Below are 17,645 nucleotides of genomic sequence, written 5' to 3'. Positions count from 1 at the left end.
GTATTTTGCAGAATGTGTTCTTTCTTGAACAGTGACTTACAATAAGAAGCGAATATGGAGAGACACATTTAATTGATAAAAACAAAAGTTTTACTATTCTGTATTCCCACACTTCTATCCCACTAGCACGGCTGGGCCCACCACCTGCAACAGGAAATGTTCCAAAATACAGTTTGGAAATATCAACATTTTTGTCTGGAAAATTGACCCATTTCGGTGATGTAGGTAGCTGTGATATCTGGACCGGGACTCAGCTGCCACCCAGCGAAAACTACTAAACCTAGACATGTCTGAAAACTAAACACTAGGAGAATTCAGGATGGCATGACGTTCATAGACCCCCAAACTGTTTTTTTCTCAGAATGCCCTTCAAGCCTCAAACTTTGGCCAAGGTCACATATTCTCCCCACATTTCTGTGAGGGAAAGTTCTGCATTCTTTAGGGATCCACAAAATTCCTACCTCCCAGCATTCCCACAATTGTCAGTAAATATGATATTCCACTTGTGTGACTGGACCCATCATCGCCACAGGAACAGATGAAAACTGTGACCATAAGAGGTCAATGAGGCCTTTGTATGGCGCATGGTTTAGTCCGTTCCTGCTGCAGCAAAATTGATATAAGGCCAATCTGTGGACAAAGGTAGCACGAGGGAATGGGACACAAGCACAGGAAACTGACAGCAGGAGATACAGCAAAGAGACCGGGATGGGTGGCAGTACTGGCAGAAGAGAGAGGTACTAGACAGGAACAAGACAAACAGATGGCACCAGAAAATGAAATCAAGGAGGAAAACATCCCAATGAAGTTAGCGAAATGAAAGAAGAGTAAGTGGCTCAAACGAGGCTGTGATAAGCCAAGGGCTGATACATCAGAAAAAGTCTTCTACTGGGAGAGTGGTAAAAAAGGAACAGGACAGAGGCAGCAAAGCAGGTAGGAAGAGTTAAAGGAAGGCACAGTGAGAAGAAAGGTACACATACCAGGGGAACCAGAATGGCCATTCTATAGCTTTTGGTTATGTGAAAAATATCAATGCTACCAGGTAACAAAAGCATGAGTCTTTCTGACTAGATAGAGTCAAAATGCTCTTTTATTTAGCCTAACTCTTTAACGTCTTGCCTCTATAAGAACAAGACAGCACAGAAATTAAGAACCGCAACGTTGTCAAATCTGAACTGTCATAACGGAAATTTATGCAGAATAAACTATCCTATGCATCTCCACACTAACGCTACTCCAACACATTCAGAACAAAAGTTCCCAACTTTGCACTCAATCGTAACACATCTGAAGCAAAATACTTCAGTTTTAATTTTATCTTGTATTTCTTTCAACACCAATGTACCAGAAATTGTGTCAGTGAGATCTACATAGGTATAACACTCTAAGTGGTCTTAAAGAACACAGTTAATTTTAATATGTCAAGTACAGAAACAAGTAACAGCTGTGGCTGAGCTGGCTTAGGTCGCACACTGTGACTGCTCTATGGCCACCAAGAATCCTATGAATTGAACCACTAACGGTCGCCACTCTCAATTGCAAAAAGATGGGAGAGGAATGTCCAAACTCGATCTGGTGGATTACCAGATCGAAGAGGACTGCAACCTGGGGCTTGTCGACAGGGGCTTGTGGTATGTGCAGGTGGCATCTACACCATATACATTGAGTCAACGCTTATCAGCTGTGCCGGCTACCGGCAACTGCTCTGAATGGAACCTCAATGACTAAACAAGAATGCCTTTCCATCCTCACTCTCCGCTTCCCATGCTCACTTTGGGTGTCACTGCAATTGCTCTGTAACTGCAGCAATGTTACAAACAAGGGAGAGGATGAGGTTGCCCCTGGAGAAGCAATGACAAACCCACATGGAGGTAGGTATCGCAATAGAGGGATTCCTGCCATCTGTGGAATCGACATTGGAAGGGCACACTGAAAAGCTGAACACCATACTTCAGGCTATTTTCGACAACAAATCAACACTGGAACACGAGATGATGCAGTGTATACAGCGGATTGACGCAGAAAGTCTGCTGCTCACTCACTCGCCAATGTTATGGTGAAGAGGAACACTATCTTTAGAAAAAGAAGTCGCAAAGGGTGGTTGTGAAGAGACTCAAAGGGAGTACACATTAAATACGTAAGAACTAAGTTAAGGTCCCACCGTAGCATGAAAAAGGGAGAGGGAGGAAACAAGTGTTTTAGACCTTTAAAAAATCGCATCACCCTGGTGATTTAAATAGTGAGGGCTGGTCCGGGAAATGTAAAAAGGCCTTAAGAGCTGAAACATACCCTTTAACTGTGCCCAAAGTAAAGCCTTTCCAGGAGAGAGACAAAACAACAGAATGTCAGATAACTGGCATGGTTAGGGTCAAACTAGAGTCTGACACACCAAACCACAAACTTGTCCTAATAGCAGGTGTATACAGTTTTTGTCGAGGGAGGCCTAGCTGCCAAGATGGGATCACCACCTCCAGAGAAAAAAGTGCACCTCAGTTGTTGCCGCTCAATCTCCAAGCATAAAGGTGGAGATTGCGAAAGCCTGGGTTACCCACCCTACCGCGCTGCTGCAACAGCAGGTCCTCTCGGAGATGCAGCCTGGTTGGGAGGCAAATCCTCAAGCCCAAAAGCTCTGGAGACCATACTCTCTGCACCCAAACAGGGCACACTGTGCAGACTTGGGCCTGGCCAGTCCTGATTTTATTCAAAACTTGGGGCAGAAAAGGTACGGTCAGGAAGGCATACAGAAGTCCCAAATTCCACTGTAGGGGAAATGTGTATCTTAGTCAGAGACACCTGGGAAACTCCAATGGACAGAACTGTTGACACTGTGCGTTCTCTGTGTTGGTGAAGAGACGGAGCCAAAGCGCTCCCCATTCAAGGATGATACCTCTGGGTGCAACTGCCACTGGTGATCTGCTAGACGTCGATGGTTGACCTTGTCCGCCCCGGTACTCAAAGATGCTGCCAGGTAGTTCACCACCAGGAATAATCATTATTGGTCCAGCCATTCCCTGAGTTGTAGTGCCTCCAGACACGTGGCCCATGATCCCATCCAGCCCTGCTTGTTGCAATACCACATGGCGGTGGTGTGGTCTGTAAGCGCCTGTACCCAGTGTTAAATGTGAGCTAGTGATTTCCGGGGCTCGGCACCGGCATTTAATTGCCAGCACTGGCACCTATGACAATCTGCCACATGGAGGCAATGGCTACCTAATTTAGGGATGCACAGAACAGGTGGTTATTAATTGAATATACATCACCAATAACTAATACCTGCCACCCATGCCATTCTTATAGCTTTGGGATCCTGGAATAGCCTGAATTATTACACTTGTAAGAATGTGCTAGTTAGTTGTGTTGGCACTGTCATTGGCAGCGCTGGCAGTGGTAATAAATGGTGCAAGTTGCAGTGGCCTCCTGACAAAAGTCCTGGCACTTTTTGCTTTTAAACAAAATAAGCACTGCCTGTACCAGCCTCCCCTTGATGGATGGAACGGCGGCTTTTAATGCCAAGCAGATGGCTCGCTGCTCCACGAGGCTGATATGAAGCTGCACCTCTGTCAGAGACCAGAGACGTCTGATCTCTACCTCTCCCATGTGGCCACTCCAAATTGGAAGTGACGCATCAGTCAACACTGTCAGCTCTGGGTGGGGAAGGGAGAGGACCCAATCTCAGTCCATTAACCACCACTGCAGGTCTTTTACAGTATCTTCTAAAATTTTAACTCTGTGCGAGCAGTCCCTTGATGTTGGTCTTGCTAAAACTTCAGATCCCACTAGATCCTTCATATGCCACCTGCTGTGCATGACGAGCAGAATGCATTTGGCCATCAGTCCCAGCAGCTTTAGAGTCAAACTCAATGAAAACCAGGACAGAGGCTAAAAGATCGGGATCATAGTCTGAATGTCTTGGACTTTCCTTTCCAGAGGAAAGGCACGAAACCGAACTGTATCCAAAATGGCTACAATGAAGAGGAGTGACTCAGAAGGAGTCAGATGTGACTTTGGCACATTGATAGTGAACCCTAAAGATAACAGGAGGTTCATCATAGTTTGGAGGTGGTTGTTTACTACCTGGGGCGAGTCCACCCAGAAGAACCAGTCACCGAGGTAGGGGAAGATTGGAACTTCTCACCTCTGAAGATGTGCTGCCACTACCACCATCACTTAATTGAACACCTAAGAAGCACTGGTGAGACCAAAGGAGAGCACAGAAAATCCAAAATGCTCCTGCCCCAGCACGAACCGCAGGCAGCGCTAGTGGGCTTGCGGGACAGCTATATGGAAATAGGCTCCTGCAGGTTCAAGTCACCAGGATTGAGAGCAGACAAGACCCGGGCCAAAGTGAGCATCTTAAATTTGCCATTCTGGAGGAAGGTGTTGAGCGGGTTGGGGTCTAAAATAGGACTCTGTCCTTCTTTGGCACCAAGACGTAGCTGGAGTTGCATCCATGACCAACTTCCAATATGAGAAGCCTCTCGATTACCCCCTTCACCAAAAGGGCTTGCACTTCTTGCTGTAAAATGCACAGATGGTCTTCAGTCAGTAGTTCTGGGGATGGTGGAAGGTGTGGCAGAGCGGCCAGGAGGGGTAGGGTGTACCCCTTTCGGAATATCAGCAAGACCCACCAGTCTGGTATTATGGACTGACAGCCTGGAAGAATCATTGGATCCTGCCTCCAACTGGGTGCCTGTGTTCCTCTGTGGGCACATTAAAGGGGTTGGTAAGTTGGGCTATGTGGTGGCACTAGTCAGACTTTCTTGCTGACCCTGAAAGCAGTGTTGGTGGGTGCCATGGCAACAGCCACAAAGCAGCTGGGTACCTTGCTGAAGTTGTAGCGGCTCGCAAAATAGGGTCCTTCTATCAAAAATACAATAGATATGATAGGGTTAATGCGGCTGGCAAGGCAGGTCAGATTAACCTGTAGAGCATGCCGTAGCCTTGCCCTCTTTGAACCACTCCAAAGAAGAATCTGTCTATCCCCAAAAATGCAATTTCTATCAAAGGGCATGTCCATAAGAGATGATTGGACTTCTCCTGAAAATCTCGCCAAACCACAGCCTGGCATGGAGATGAATATTGGCATTGATGCCAATAGCTCATCTACTGAAATTGGTGGTGTCTAGGCCACAACAAATTGTGAATTTGGCTGCGTCAATACCATCCTGTATAGCTTGAGTGAGGAAATATCTGAGTCTTCCAGGACTAGAGCTAATGAATCCCAAACAGCTTGAGACAGCAGCCCAACATGAAACTGGCAGTGACGCCCCTGAGGTCCAAACTGGTGGAAGAAAATAGCCTCTGCCTAACGGTTTCAAAACCTCTGGATTCCTTATCAGGGGTGTAAGGAAAGTGGTGTATTATATGTTGTTGAGGTGGGACTTCACAGTGCATTACACTCACAATACCATCTTTGGTCCAGTTATGCTTGTTTGTAAAAACCTTAGCACAACCCTAAGTAACTGTGGTTTCAAGTAGTGAGGCTTTAGCAATGGAAAAAGTGCAAAGCATTTAGAAGTTCCAAAACAATCGAATGAAAAAGTGGCACAACACAAAAGAAATCAGATACCAATTTATAAAAATGGCTTACTTTTATGAATTTTTGGACACCAAAAAGAACAAAATCCACTGGAAATTTCCAGACATATAGTTTTATAAGTACAACTTAAATCAGTGCTTTTCACTCAAAATATAAACAAGCATTGGCAACCACAGCAGTAACCGGAAGCTTCTGAAACTTTGTAAAACATTTATGATGTTGTGTTTGAGTACTCTGCCCGCTTTGGGTGACCAGCTCTGGCAGGAAGTAGGTCAAGGGGGCCAGGCCAGTAAAAGTTTGTAGAACAGTACTGTGTCACCAACGTAGTCTCCAGTTGAGTTCCAGGATCTATGGGCGAACCGCCATAGACATCAATGGAGTGGACCTGGTGCAAGGGATGCAGGATGCTGAAGATGCTATGTGGTTGACAGGGGGCTTCCTGGGGCTACTCCTCGGTCCACAGTCTTGGTGGGACCACTTTGGCCACCGGGGTAAATGTCCCTCAAAGTCCTGATGAGTCCTGCAAAAGTCCAGTTCCCACTGGACTATTGGTCTCTAGTCGCAAAAAAACCAGCGGTCCCCTTTGGTGGAAGCAAGTGTCCTTCTTGGGAAGCCAATGTGTACTCTGATGACTTTCCTGGGTCCAACAGACTCGGACTTTGAGCATCGGGTTTCCCAAGCTGCACCTCTGTGATCAGTTGCGATCAAACGCATGTGGCTGCTGGCTTGTTAGGATGGGCTTCTTTAACTTTTGCGGCCTTGGAGTTTGATCCGAAAGTCTACCAACTGACTCTTGGAGTTCACCTCTTCTGTCTGTGGGTCGGAGGCAACTTTTCTTGAGCAGGGCACTACAGGCACAGCCTTCTCTTTACTAGCTCTTGTGACAGCAGACACATTCCAGTCTTTGGTACTGCCTCTCTTTGACAGGGAACAACAGGGTAGTCCTCCTTCGGTCCTCTTTCCAGTGCAGACGTGACCAGAGGTCTGGGTGCCCAGTGCTCCATATGTATGCACAGAAAGTGCCCTCAGGAGAAGCAGCAGTTACTAGCCAATATGTCCCTTCCCACCTAAAGATGAATTCCTGTGATGTATGGTATCAAGTAATTGCAGAATGTATTATTCTGCCCACTCCCAAGATGGCAGAACCCCTTTTTTGGTGTGTGGCGCTTGGTAGCCACCCTAGATATGTGGCTCGCTGGGTACTACACGACCTTGGGAAAACCAGTTTAGCAACAATTTTCCCTCCTCTATACCCTCTGCCAACCTGTCTACCAGAACAAAAGAGCATCCTCTCTCATGTGTGTCTACCATTTGTCCTTCAAAGGCAGTTTTCCCTTTGAAGCTCGCCCTTTGGACTCTCAACCTATGTGGCTTACTGCCAAGGAGAGGTGACACCGCTGCCAATTTAAGGACTCTATTGTTTTCTTTCATAGGAGTCATTCAAACGTCTTCCCTAGGAGGGCATAAGGATGACTTATGGCCAGCATCTGTGAATGGCCACTGGAAAATTGGAGCAACAGAGTGGCATCTTTTTGAAGTTGCATTTTACTCAAAAGTTACATTAAATTCGATTCAGATATCAAATCAGGTTTAATGTAACAATTATTTTGACAGCTCGAAGTACTAACTTTAGTAGCCCTGTTCTGGAGTAAGCGCAGCTGAGTTGTTAGCGTGTGACCCTGCTCTCTCCAATTGGATTACTACCCTTTCCATAGCAAAAAGAACAAATTGAGGTATTTACTGTTAGGGCATATAAAAATATATGTCCTTCTTTTTAATAAACAGTACCCTATCTTAGAACTTAATAGGCCTGCTGTAAGGGTGATTTATATATATCTTAGAAAGGGAGGTCCCGACTTAGCCATTAGTTTAAATGACAAAGTTGAGTTAGGAGTTTAAAACTATTCAATCAATCTGCAGTGGCAGGCTGGGAGACATGTTTTTCTTTGTCACACTCAGGGTGGCCCAATGAGTGCTGCAGCCCCTAAGGGGCACTTTAACTTACAGGTCCGGTGTAATCCTGGTACCATATACTAGGGACTGGTAAGTACAGCTAGTTTATGGTAACTGGGTATACACCAATCAAACATACACTTTTAGGGATCAAAGCAGTGGTACAGAGGTCTAGTTAACAAGCCTTAGAGCACCCTTATTGTTGAAAAACCAGCAGCATCAGTCCAAAGCTGTGGGGGAGATTATGCAAAAAGAGGTGTTTCCTTATATGGTGGGAGGAGTCAGAAAAGTGTTCAGATTAGTCCGGCTAGTCGATGCCTGCACCACTAAGCTCTCGGGAAAGGGGTGCTGGAACAAAAATGCAGGGTTGCCCATACAGGTTGGTGGCATTGTGCAATTTGTCAGTTTACTAAAGGGGATAGAGCAAGGTTTGGCACAGGGCAAGAGGAGGGAACCAGTGAAGGCGTTGTTAAAAGGTAATATGGGCTCAGTAGTGGTTTGCTCTGCTGGTGAACTTCAGTCAAAACATTGGTTTTGACCTCTATGGTGAGAATCTGGTGGTTGAGAACTTCGCCTGCTCTCCACATGACCACCACAAAAGAAGCAATTTCTTTAGTGACAGGACCTGAGGGTGTAAGGTGGCCAGAGCCAGGAAACATGTCAAGGCCATTGGCATTTTTAGATCTTCATACGAGTTGTCTACATGGTAAGGTTGGGCAATTTTATCTCTTGAGTCATAATCATTTTCAGAATCTGTGCCAAACAAGAAATGTAATGTGTGGGATCTTCCATGTAGAAGGACGTCAAGTGGTGGCGGTCATAGAGGCATGAGTGAGTCAGTGAGCACAATGGACACCTTCTCCACCAGTGCCAATGGCATCGACGTTCAGGGAACCAGTATGGGTTGTGGAGCTGGAGTCTGTTTGGTGGCACCAGAAGTGGCATGGTAATGGATTCAGATTGTCCAACTGGAACTACTGAGGGCGAACCTGCAGATGGCAACCCAGACGGAGGGCCTTCTGCCTCCATGGGATCCGAAGGCATGCTAGAGGGATTTAGAAGGGAGCCAAACAGTTGGAGCAGGGCCCTGATGAACTCTTGGATCTTCCTCTGTGTTGCAGGCAGCCCAAGAATACTGGGACAAGTTGAGGGATAGGCTCCGAAGTCGAATGACTTCGGAGCGAGATCGAGAGGCACGGGACCTTCCGCGTGCACTCTCTAGAGTTCAAGAGTGGCAAGAAGAGGAAAGAGTCCTGTTTGGAATTTTTGTGCTTCTTAGACTTACCCAAAGATTTAGAGCATGAAGATAATCGACCCTGGGATCGCCTACTATGGTTCCTAAACCGGAAACATGACCAAAACTGACCCTTGGACTTGAACGAGCCACGACATGGGGTCTTCCGATATTTAGCAACACTGAGCTTTGCCTTGCAGTCCTTAGGAGTCATCAGTTAGCAATCACTGCAAGGCCTGTGGCTTAACCCCAGGCACCACTTACAAACCTGGTGAGGAGCTGCCACAGACATTTGCTTGTGACAGTCCTTACAGGGTTTGATTCCTGTCGTCTTGGAAAAATAACATACACACTGAAGTTATTTTTTTATTTAAAAAAAAAACATTGTCTCAAAGGGTCAAGAGGTAGCTCCGAATCTGCATCTAGTAGTGCAAAAATGAAAGGAACTGACGTCAGGGCACTGGAGTGGTCCCTAAATGTGTGTTGCACTCCAGAGCGGAATGCTGTCAGTGCGAAGCCGCACAGCACCATCTAAAATGTTCATAAGTACTGCTTAAGAGCTCCCAGACCCAGGATGAAGCATGAGGGTAACAGCCCACAGATAGCTTGGCACAATGGGGACTCAGCAGGTATAGGTATTCACCTGGCAAAGGCCTCATAGGGATAGTGTACACTACTAGGGGAGGTAGGTATGCTTTACTGATCTGATTTAACTATAGTGATACTCCATTACACACCTATAGAGGGAACTGCCTTAGAGTGCAGTTTCCCTGTTTCCTGGCCTAGAGAGAACATTAACGTCTTGAACTGAAGTGTAACCTGTGCAGGAAAATCAAATCTGCCACATCCAAAATGATAATGGTGTATCTTGTGGGCCATTCAGAGTTTTCATGTTTTCCTGGCTCAGCTCAAGATCAGAGCCCAGGCCTGTTGTCACCCTACTGTGTCCAGTAATTATATTCTCTCCAGCAGCAGGAACAAAGCTTCCCCCCCCTCCAAAGGTAACAATTAGCACTACTTCTCCTAGCTCCTGAGGAGGAAAATGGGTGGGGCAGAATGCTATGTATCAATCACCCAGCTGTCACACTGCACAAGGGATGGCCCTGCCCAAGTCCCCTGAACAAAGAAGAGTGCCCAGACAACTGGAGCCAAACCACTGCGGACCGCCTTTAAAATTCCAGTGTGCAAGTCCTTGGCAGTGATGTCAGTGAGGGGTGGAGCTGAGACCCCAGGAGCTGATGTGACTCTTTGGTGATGCCATTTTGAAATGTGCCAACATGCTGTGCAGGACGGTTGGTACAGGGGTGTGAAGGTGATGTGGCACCCCAGGATTGGTTAGGGGTGCCTGTCTTCTGGAACCTTCCTCACCCCTTTATAAAGTCTTGCACAAGGGGAAGACTCTTTCTGACCTGCAAACTTTCTACATGCTTCGCTGTGGGATCCTAGGACTGCCATAGAGAACAGGACAGAGGAACACCTTAAACCCCACACTCAGGACTCGATCCAGTTGACCCCAGGACCAGTGGGTCTTCTCAAGGGCCAGTGATGCTGGCTCCCTTACTTTCCTTGAGGACCAGTTGGGGAAGCCCTGGACTTTCCTGTACCCACTAGCAAAGTCAAAAGGAAAACTGCAGGTAAACCAGTGTTTGGAGGACTACACAACTTTGGAGGTGAGGTGGATTGTTGCAACTGACCCTGGTGGATGGAGCTCGCCACCAGGAATAAAAGGAGCCCAGGATCGTCCGAAGTGGCCCATCGGGGCCTGAGTTATGGCATTTTTAAGTTTGGTGACCTTTGACCCAATTCCTCCCTTGGAGCGTGTGGGGCTCCACCGCATTTTCAGCAATTTCACCCAGGGTGGACCAGGGCCCGTGGACAGTGAAAGAAAATGGTGGGGTTTATCATCGAGGAGAGAAGGGGAGAGGGCGTGCGTGGGGCCACCTCCCAGTGCTCATATCCTGCCCAGGGACCCCGTCTGCCTGGAAGACTTATGTTGGAGGGGGCTGGGATCCCATCCCCAGCCCCCAAGTGTTCCTAGCCAAGGGGGGAGTGCAGTCGCATTCCCCGGGATCGCCAGAATGGGGGGTGTGCTGTCGGTCTCCCCCAGGATTTCTAGGCTAGGGGGAGTGCAGTCACACTCCTATGGCAGGAGGGGCACAATACCCCATCCCTGGGCCCTGTGGAAGCCTATGAGGACGGGGGGGGTGCCGCCACAATCCCCCCAAGTGGCCTGCACTCTCCGCCCCCCGTGCCCATCTCTGGGGGGCGTGGGAGGCACCCACAAGCACATGCGTCTGCCGGCCAGCAGAAAGACACAACAGTGAACGCCCAGCTCCCACGGCAACACGCGGACGTGTAGCCAGTGCAGGGAGCCGGCGGGGGCAGCTGTGGGTGGGCTCCATGGGCTGCCTTCCAGGTGGGACCGGGCACCCCCCACCGTAGACACAGCAGGAGCTGCCCTTGTTTGCAAACCAAAGGAAAGCAGCACCGCAGCTCTACCCGGCACAACAGGAGAGCCGCTACTTTAATATTCACCACACTCGGAAAACTCGCCCCATAATGCATTGCCGGGCCTTTGTTGGGAATTGCATTTTGGCCCATAACTCAGCCGGTGGCTGGTCATAGGACGGTGGACCACTACCAAAAGATTCAGCACAACGTGCTCTTTCCGCCCAGATCATCTTCAGGGTCCCACCCTAGTTATGAGGGGACCCCAAAATCATTACCTCTTTCATGTTCCCAAGCATTTTCTAAGGTTCCTCATGGCTGGAGCTTTTGCTCTACAGCAGAGGGTAGTTTAGTATTTGGAGGCCTAATGTGTGTTAACAGCTTGGAAGGCTTGAATCCAGCTACACTGCAATACCTTGAATACAATTGCATTATAATGTTGTTCTATGTGATTATGCCCTCAAGGGGTTGCATGTATGGTTACAACCCCAAATGCTATTTTTATTCTGATGCTCTCTAGGGGCTGTTGTGATCATTACAGTTCAATGCCAAGTGTATGAGAGATTACACAGACACCTTTCTGATAAATGTTTTTATTGGGTTTACATGATAATAACATATGTTCTATGATTATTGCATAAGTTTATTGATTCATGACAACAATTCTTGCCCAAGTAACATCGTTATAACACCATGACTGCTTGAACACTGTTGAAATGTCTGGGTGACCCCTCTATGGGTCCCCATTAGTTGCACAAGCTCAGCCATGGTATGTTCAATCTGCCAATGTATATTTGTAAATAAATTACTGCATAGTATTTAGTAGTGTGTATGTGTGTGTGTAATAAATGTACTTCTACTTATCTAAAAAACAGTACTAACTGGACAATCATTTATTGAATGTTATTACCATGTGCCAGTGATTGGTGATTCCTAGCCCACACCCGCCTCCCTTGAGTAAGCCTTAGACTGCTTCGCCTCGCTACCCTGTGACAGTCAAGCACTACAATGGGTTGTTTGGTTCCCACTGAGGATAACTGACAAACTATTATTTGTGCAGGCCACACAACTAATAACCAATTTCCAAAAACCAGGATAATGAAATTGAGAACATCAGAACATAACGAATATCTCTACTGGACCCGCAGATCATTGAAGTCTTCTCCCCTTCAGGGAAATTCTTAACCCTTTTCCTCATCCTCAATAATGTATGCTCTCTTAAGACTGTTGATATCCTCTATTGATTTTTTTCCCCTCACGGAAGCTGGGAGGGGTTTTTAAATAATCGTTTTTTTTTTTTTCTTTTTCTGTTTTCATTTATAGTCATTTATATTTTGTTGCTTGACATTTGTTTCACAACAAATAGTAGTCTGCCGAATTGTGAACTGATACTGTACTCTAATTATACTACTTAAATACAAAATCTAATAAGCAGCAACTGTAAAAAAGTAACAGATCATATACAACATCCTCTGCACATAACATAGGGACAGTAGCATGTGTCAACAATAGCAGGCAGTAGACTGAATATTACAGCAGAGATTTAGCCCCGGGGGTAGATTGTCTACAGCATCGCAGAAGAGTAGCTAAGAGTTCCACCAAAGCAATTCAATTCTCCCTTATTGGAGGCAACCTATAATCGCAGAGCAAATGTTTTTTTAATAAACAAAAGTATGTCCATTAAGGCTTACTTGAACAATCCCACTTGTCTTTTTTCTGTCTGCCTTTCCACTGTGTAGGCTCTCAGTTTCTGCCAATGCTCTGATGCAGTTTACCCCTTCTTATTGAGGAGTGAATTTCCTTTGTGAACAAACGTAAACGTGTTGCTCTTCAGAAGATTTACTTCCTCTGAAAGTTCATAAGAACTTAGGAGCATATTTATACTTGTTTTGTGCCGAATTCGCATAATTTTTTTGACACAAATTCATTGCAAAACTAACTCCATATTTATACTTTGGCGCTGGACCCGTCTAGCGCCAAATTTATGGAGTTAGTCATTTTTTGGATGTGGAAACCTACTTTGCGTCAGTGAGATGCAAAGTAGGCGTTCCCGTGCAAAAAATGACTCTATGGCCTTAACGCCATATTTATCCCCCTGTGCTAAAATCACGCTCAGGGGGGAGGAGGGGTCAAATAATGGTGCAAAGCTTGCTTTGCACCATTTTTTAACACCTGGGTCAGGGCAGGCGTTAGGGGACCTGTGGGCCTATATTCCATGGTGGAACACCATGGAATAAGCACATAGGTGCCCTCCCCAGGGACAACCCCACCCACACCAGAGGGACAGTGGAGGATGGGGCATCCCATCCCAGGTAAGTATAGGTAAGTACAGGTAAGTATTTGTTTTTTAAAGTGCCATTGGGGGCTCTGAAGTGGGCCCCCCTACATGGCACTGGGTGCAATGGCCATGCCCAGAGGACCCTGGTACCCTGTGCTGGCCATTAGGGTGGTGGGCATGACTCCTGTCTTTTCTAAGACAGGAGTCATGTGGTATGCATGGTTTTGCGTCAGAAAATTACGCTAGGCTGGTTAGAGTCATTTTATTTACTCTAACCTGTGTAACGTCATTTTTTGGGAGCAAAACCCCCTTCTTCCATACCGCAAACTCGAACCAGCTAACGTCATTTTTTTTTACGCCAGCTTACGCCTTTCACAAATATGGTGCCCGGCTGGTGCTCAGAAATGGTGCAAGGCGGTGCTAAACTTTTTGGTGCCAAAACTGCGTTAGGGCCTGATTTAGAGTTTGACGTACTTCGTCACAAACATGACGGATTCCCGTTCACTGTTTTAAAAGTCCATTAAATCCTATGGACAACATAATTGGTAGACAGAATATATGTCTAGTTTGTGACGGAGTAACCCGTCTGCCAGACTCTAAATCAGGCCCTCATTTCTTTAGGAGCACTCTTTGCCTGAAGCCTCCTAAAAGCCCCATTGTGCACACAGTCCGATCTGGAAACGCTGAAATCAGCCTTCTTTATACCCTTATTGAAGAAGCCCTTGCTTGATCACAAAACTTGGCCAACTACTGACAACTACTATACTTGGTCAAACTGTTGCCAAGGGCAGTTTTCTACAATTGTCAGTCAAATCGAGTCATCTTCCATGTCTGCCACAATCAGGGTCACATTCTGGACACAGAACTAAAATGGCCTTTGCGGCTGCTCTATTTGTGCTGTTGCATGGTCAGTAATAGGCCAGGAATAAATGATCTAGTGTTAAACTCATTCTCAGTTTATTTGACACAGAGCATTTCAAGTATAACTTGCGCCTCTGCTGTTTATTTTCTATATTATACCTTTGGTGCACTTAACTCAGTTTTCCAGTTTCAGCCTCTTCCTAAATGATCTACAGCGATGCCCAGAGTGTAGCCTCTCAGTTGTTTGAGTGTTGAAGCCTGGATGAGCTGCAATTATCTTAAGCTTAACCGATATAAGACTTGGATTCTATGTCTCGTTAAACCTTTGCAATTTTGGGACCTACTTTTTTGGCCTTCATCTCCAGGTCATAAGCCTGTCCCATTGATTTGTGTTAGCAATATTGGTGATGAATTAGATGCAACACTGGCAGATCAAATTTCAGCTTTGGTAAAAGCTTGCCTCTTCCAGATGCATAAATTAAAATATAATTTGAACTGGTTTTCATTTTCATACAAGGAATTCATTCTCAATGCTTTTATTTCTGCTGCCTGCGATTATTGCAGCGCTGTTTATCTTATCTTTTTAAATACTTAAATACAGAAGTTGCAACCTATCCAGAATTATGCTGCAATTGGGTCTAAATCAAAGGGATCATATCTCCACATCCCTGGTCCTCTTTAGATTGGCTCACAGTGAACAAACAAAGTAAGATCAACTCTCTTTGCCTGGTGAATAAAGCAATTTTGTCTCCCATTTCTTCTTCGCTACACCACATTCTTGCTTGGCATAATCCAACTCAATTATGGAGATCTAGAGACAATTTCTTCTTGTAGTGCTAAGGTTTCATTGGAAAATGATAAGTGGAAGAGCGTTCTTTGTTAGAGCTACGACCAAATGGAATTCTTTGCCTTTGCATCATCAGCAGAAGGCCAACCTATGTAAAATTAGAAAAACCCTGTTTTAGCTAAAAGGACACTTATGATACTTGGTTTTCACCCCAGAGCCAAGATACATCTCAAGGTGAAAGACGCTCTCACTATAAAATCTAAACTAAAATGTGAGATTAATACTATGAGGAAGAGGAGACTAATTAGAATAGAAAAGGCATAGAAGCAGTGGTAAGCTCAGGGGTGGGAGAGAAAGAAGGATAGAAGGAAATGCAGTTTGCAAAAGTAAAAAAGTGAAACCGAGTAATGTCTGAGAAGAGTTCTAGCATAACAGTGGAACATGGCAAGGAAGGAGAAGGGTCAAAGTAAAAACATATTCTAAATCTTAACCTATTGGAAACAAAACTGAGAAATGCAACCACAGACAGATGCAAATTGTCTTAAATTGTTACAAAAATCCCTAACAAGCTAGGGCAAAAATGAAATGGTGACAATAACACCATCAAAGTCACATACTACCCACATATTCACATTAACATCCCTCCCCTCAAGTCCTTTGTTTAAAGGCTTTGATAATACGATCTCAAAAATGGTGCTAAATTGAGTCAAACTAGATCTTGCACCACCCCTGATGTAACCCGATTGCCTTTGTGTTGACAATTCAAGTAGTTTGTGGAGCAGAAGTTGAATCTAACACAGTTCAAACTTGAAAACAATATGGAAATTGTATGAAATTAACAGCAATCTATAGAAACAAACCTCCAAGTAAACCAATCAAGAAACTTAGCTGAAGTTTAAACAAAAGTGCTAGCTCATACAGTATGACAAATGGTATACAGAATTATTCCCATCTATAAAGCTAATTTCCTTTCATGGATGCACAAAGAACCCAAAGAGTATCCCAGCACAACTACGATTGTGTAGTCATAGTTTTCTAGGAGTGCTCACATTACTAGAATATATGTCTGTCGAATCTCCAACTAGCAGAAATGTATGCACATAAAAGCATGAAACAAATCTGAAATTGCAGATCTAACCACTTTTGGTTTTATGGGGAAAAATGTTTTCTCATAGAGAAATCCCATACCTCAAAAATCTGTAAAGCATCATTACAGTTCCACCTCGAAATTGTGCTTTGAGCCTGACAAATCTGGGCAGTGAATGCATAGTGGCTAAAAATAACAGATATTTCATGTCCCAGCTCAGACTACAGAGGAAGGTGAAGTTCCTGGTGGCCTGGTCACTGGAAACAGCATCGTATGGCTGGAATGGAAATGGCACTGTACTAGCCACCCAATCTAGGGTGACCAATCTAACACCATATTAAAAAGTGTCACTTTTGTGAAATATTGCCATGAAAGATGTGGTTGTTATGCACATTAAGTCATGAAGTCCTTAAAGGTCCGTAATGTGGTCACAGAAATCTCCCAGAGTACCAGGGATATTTGTAAGGCAGGGACAGGAAACGTAATTCCACTTTGAGGGTGCATTTACAGTATTCACATTTCTGACTGCAATCTACTCTGCGGGACAAGCTGAAATTACAGCTATGGCCCCAGATAATGTAAACCGTACTTTGTTCTTGTTCTGGCCATTACTGGGTTGTAGATGCCACTGTCCTTTTAACAATTTTGTGACCTCTTTGCAATAAGTGCCATATACAGAATGTATGATCTCACCCCGTTTTGTATCACGACCAAGGATTGCAGCATTGCTCCTAACTTCCATACCGAAACCATTTAAAAATACAATAAAATGCAATGAACTCAATAACAAAACCCTATGTCACTAATCTAGATAAGCCATTTCACCAATTACTATATCCCTCATGAAGCCCACCTTTCTATTAATTTCTGCTTCATTTACTGAACTGATCTTACATTTACATGTCATTGAATTCAGAAAAAAACTTTGCTCTAGCGCTATATGAAAGGCCTTTTTAAATTTTAAGTATGTCCCATTTTTTTTTTTTTTTTTTTTTACAAGAGCAACATTTTGTCTTGTCATCTCCAAAAAACCTAAACGTTTCATTAGAAAATATTATTTGTGTCTAATGCTACAGTGTATGAACGTAATCAGCTTTCGTCTGGTCAATGTTTTGGGATTAATTATTTTACAATGGACAACAACAATCTTCAGAAAACTGCTGTTTGACTTTCATAACCTTTAATTTGCTTTAAACCCTTCCTCTACAGTGCCACAACACGTGGTTAAGCTAATTACTAGAAACCAAACATGGGTTTCCAGGGGTGTTTGAAAAACTATGCCAGCTAAACACAGCACCTTCAATAGTGGACAATATCAAACTCTTCACTTAGTCAGTTTTCTTAAAAGCACAGCACAAAACATTTTAGTACAAAACTCCATTCAATAAAGTGCATACTGTCAGAACTGTAGTTACATAACCCCACCAGCTCTGGTAATATTTAAACTTGTACATGTGT

At 44.9% G+C, this 17,645-nt stretch overlaps 1 protein-coding gene across 4 annotated transcripts in view; it reads right to left on the bottom strand.

Moving 5' to 3' along the window:
• Positions 1-17,645, bottom strand: part of PLCE1 (phospholipase C epsilon 1) — an 848,028-nt gene that overhangs the window by 352,737 nt on the left and 477,646 nt on the right. The window lies entirely within an intron of this gene.

Source organism: Pleurodeles waltl, chromosome 6 (genome assembly GCF_031143425.1).
Source record: "Pleurodeles waltl isolate 20211129_DDA chromosome 6, aPleWal1.hap1.20221129, whole genome shotgun sequence".
Classification (NCBI taxonomy): domain Eukaryota; kingdom Metazoa; phylum Chordata; class Amphibia; order Caudata; family Salamandridae; genus Pleurodeles; species Pleurodeles waltl.
The sequence above is the reverse complement of the archived record's forward strand: the minus strand, read 5'-3'. Positions and strand labels throughout refer to the sequence as shown.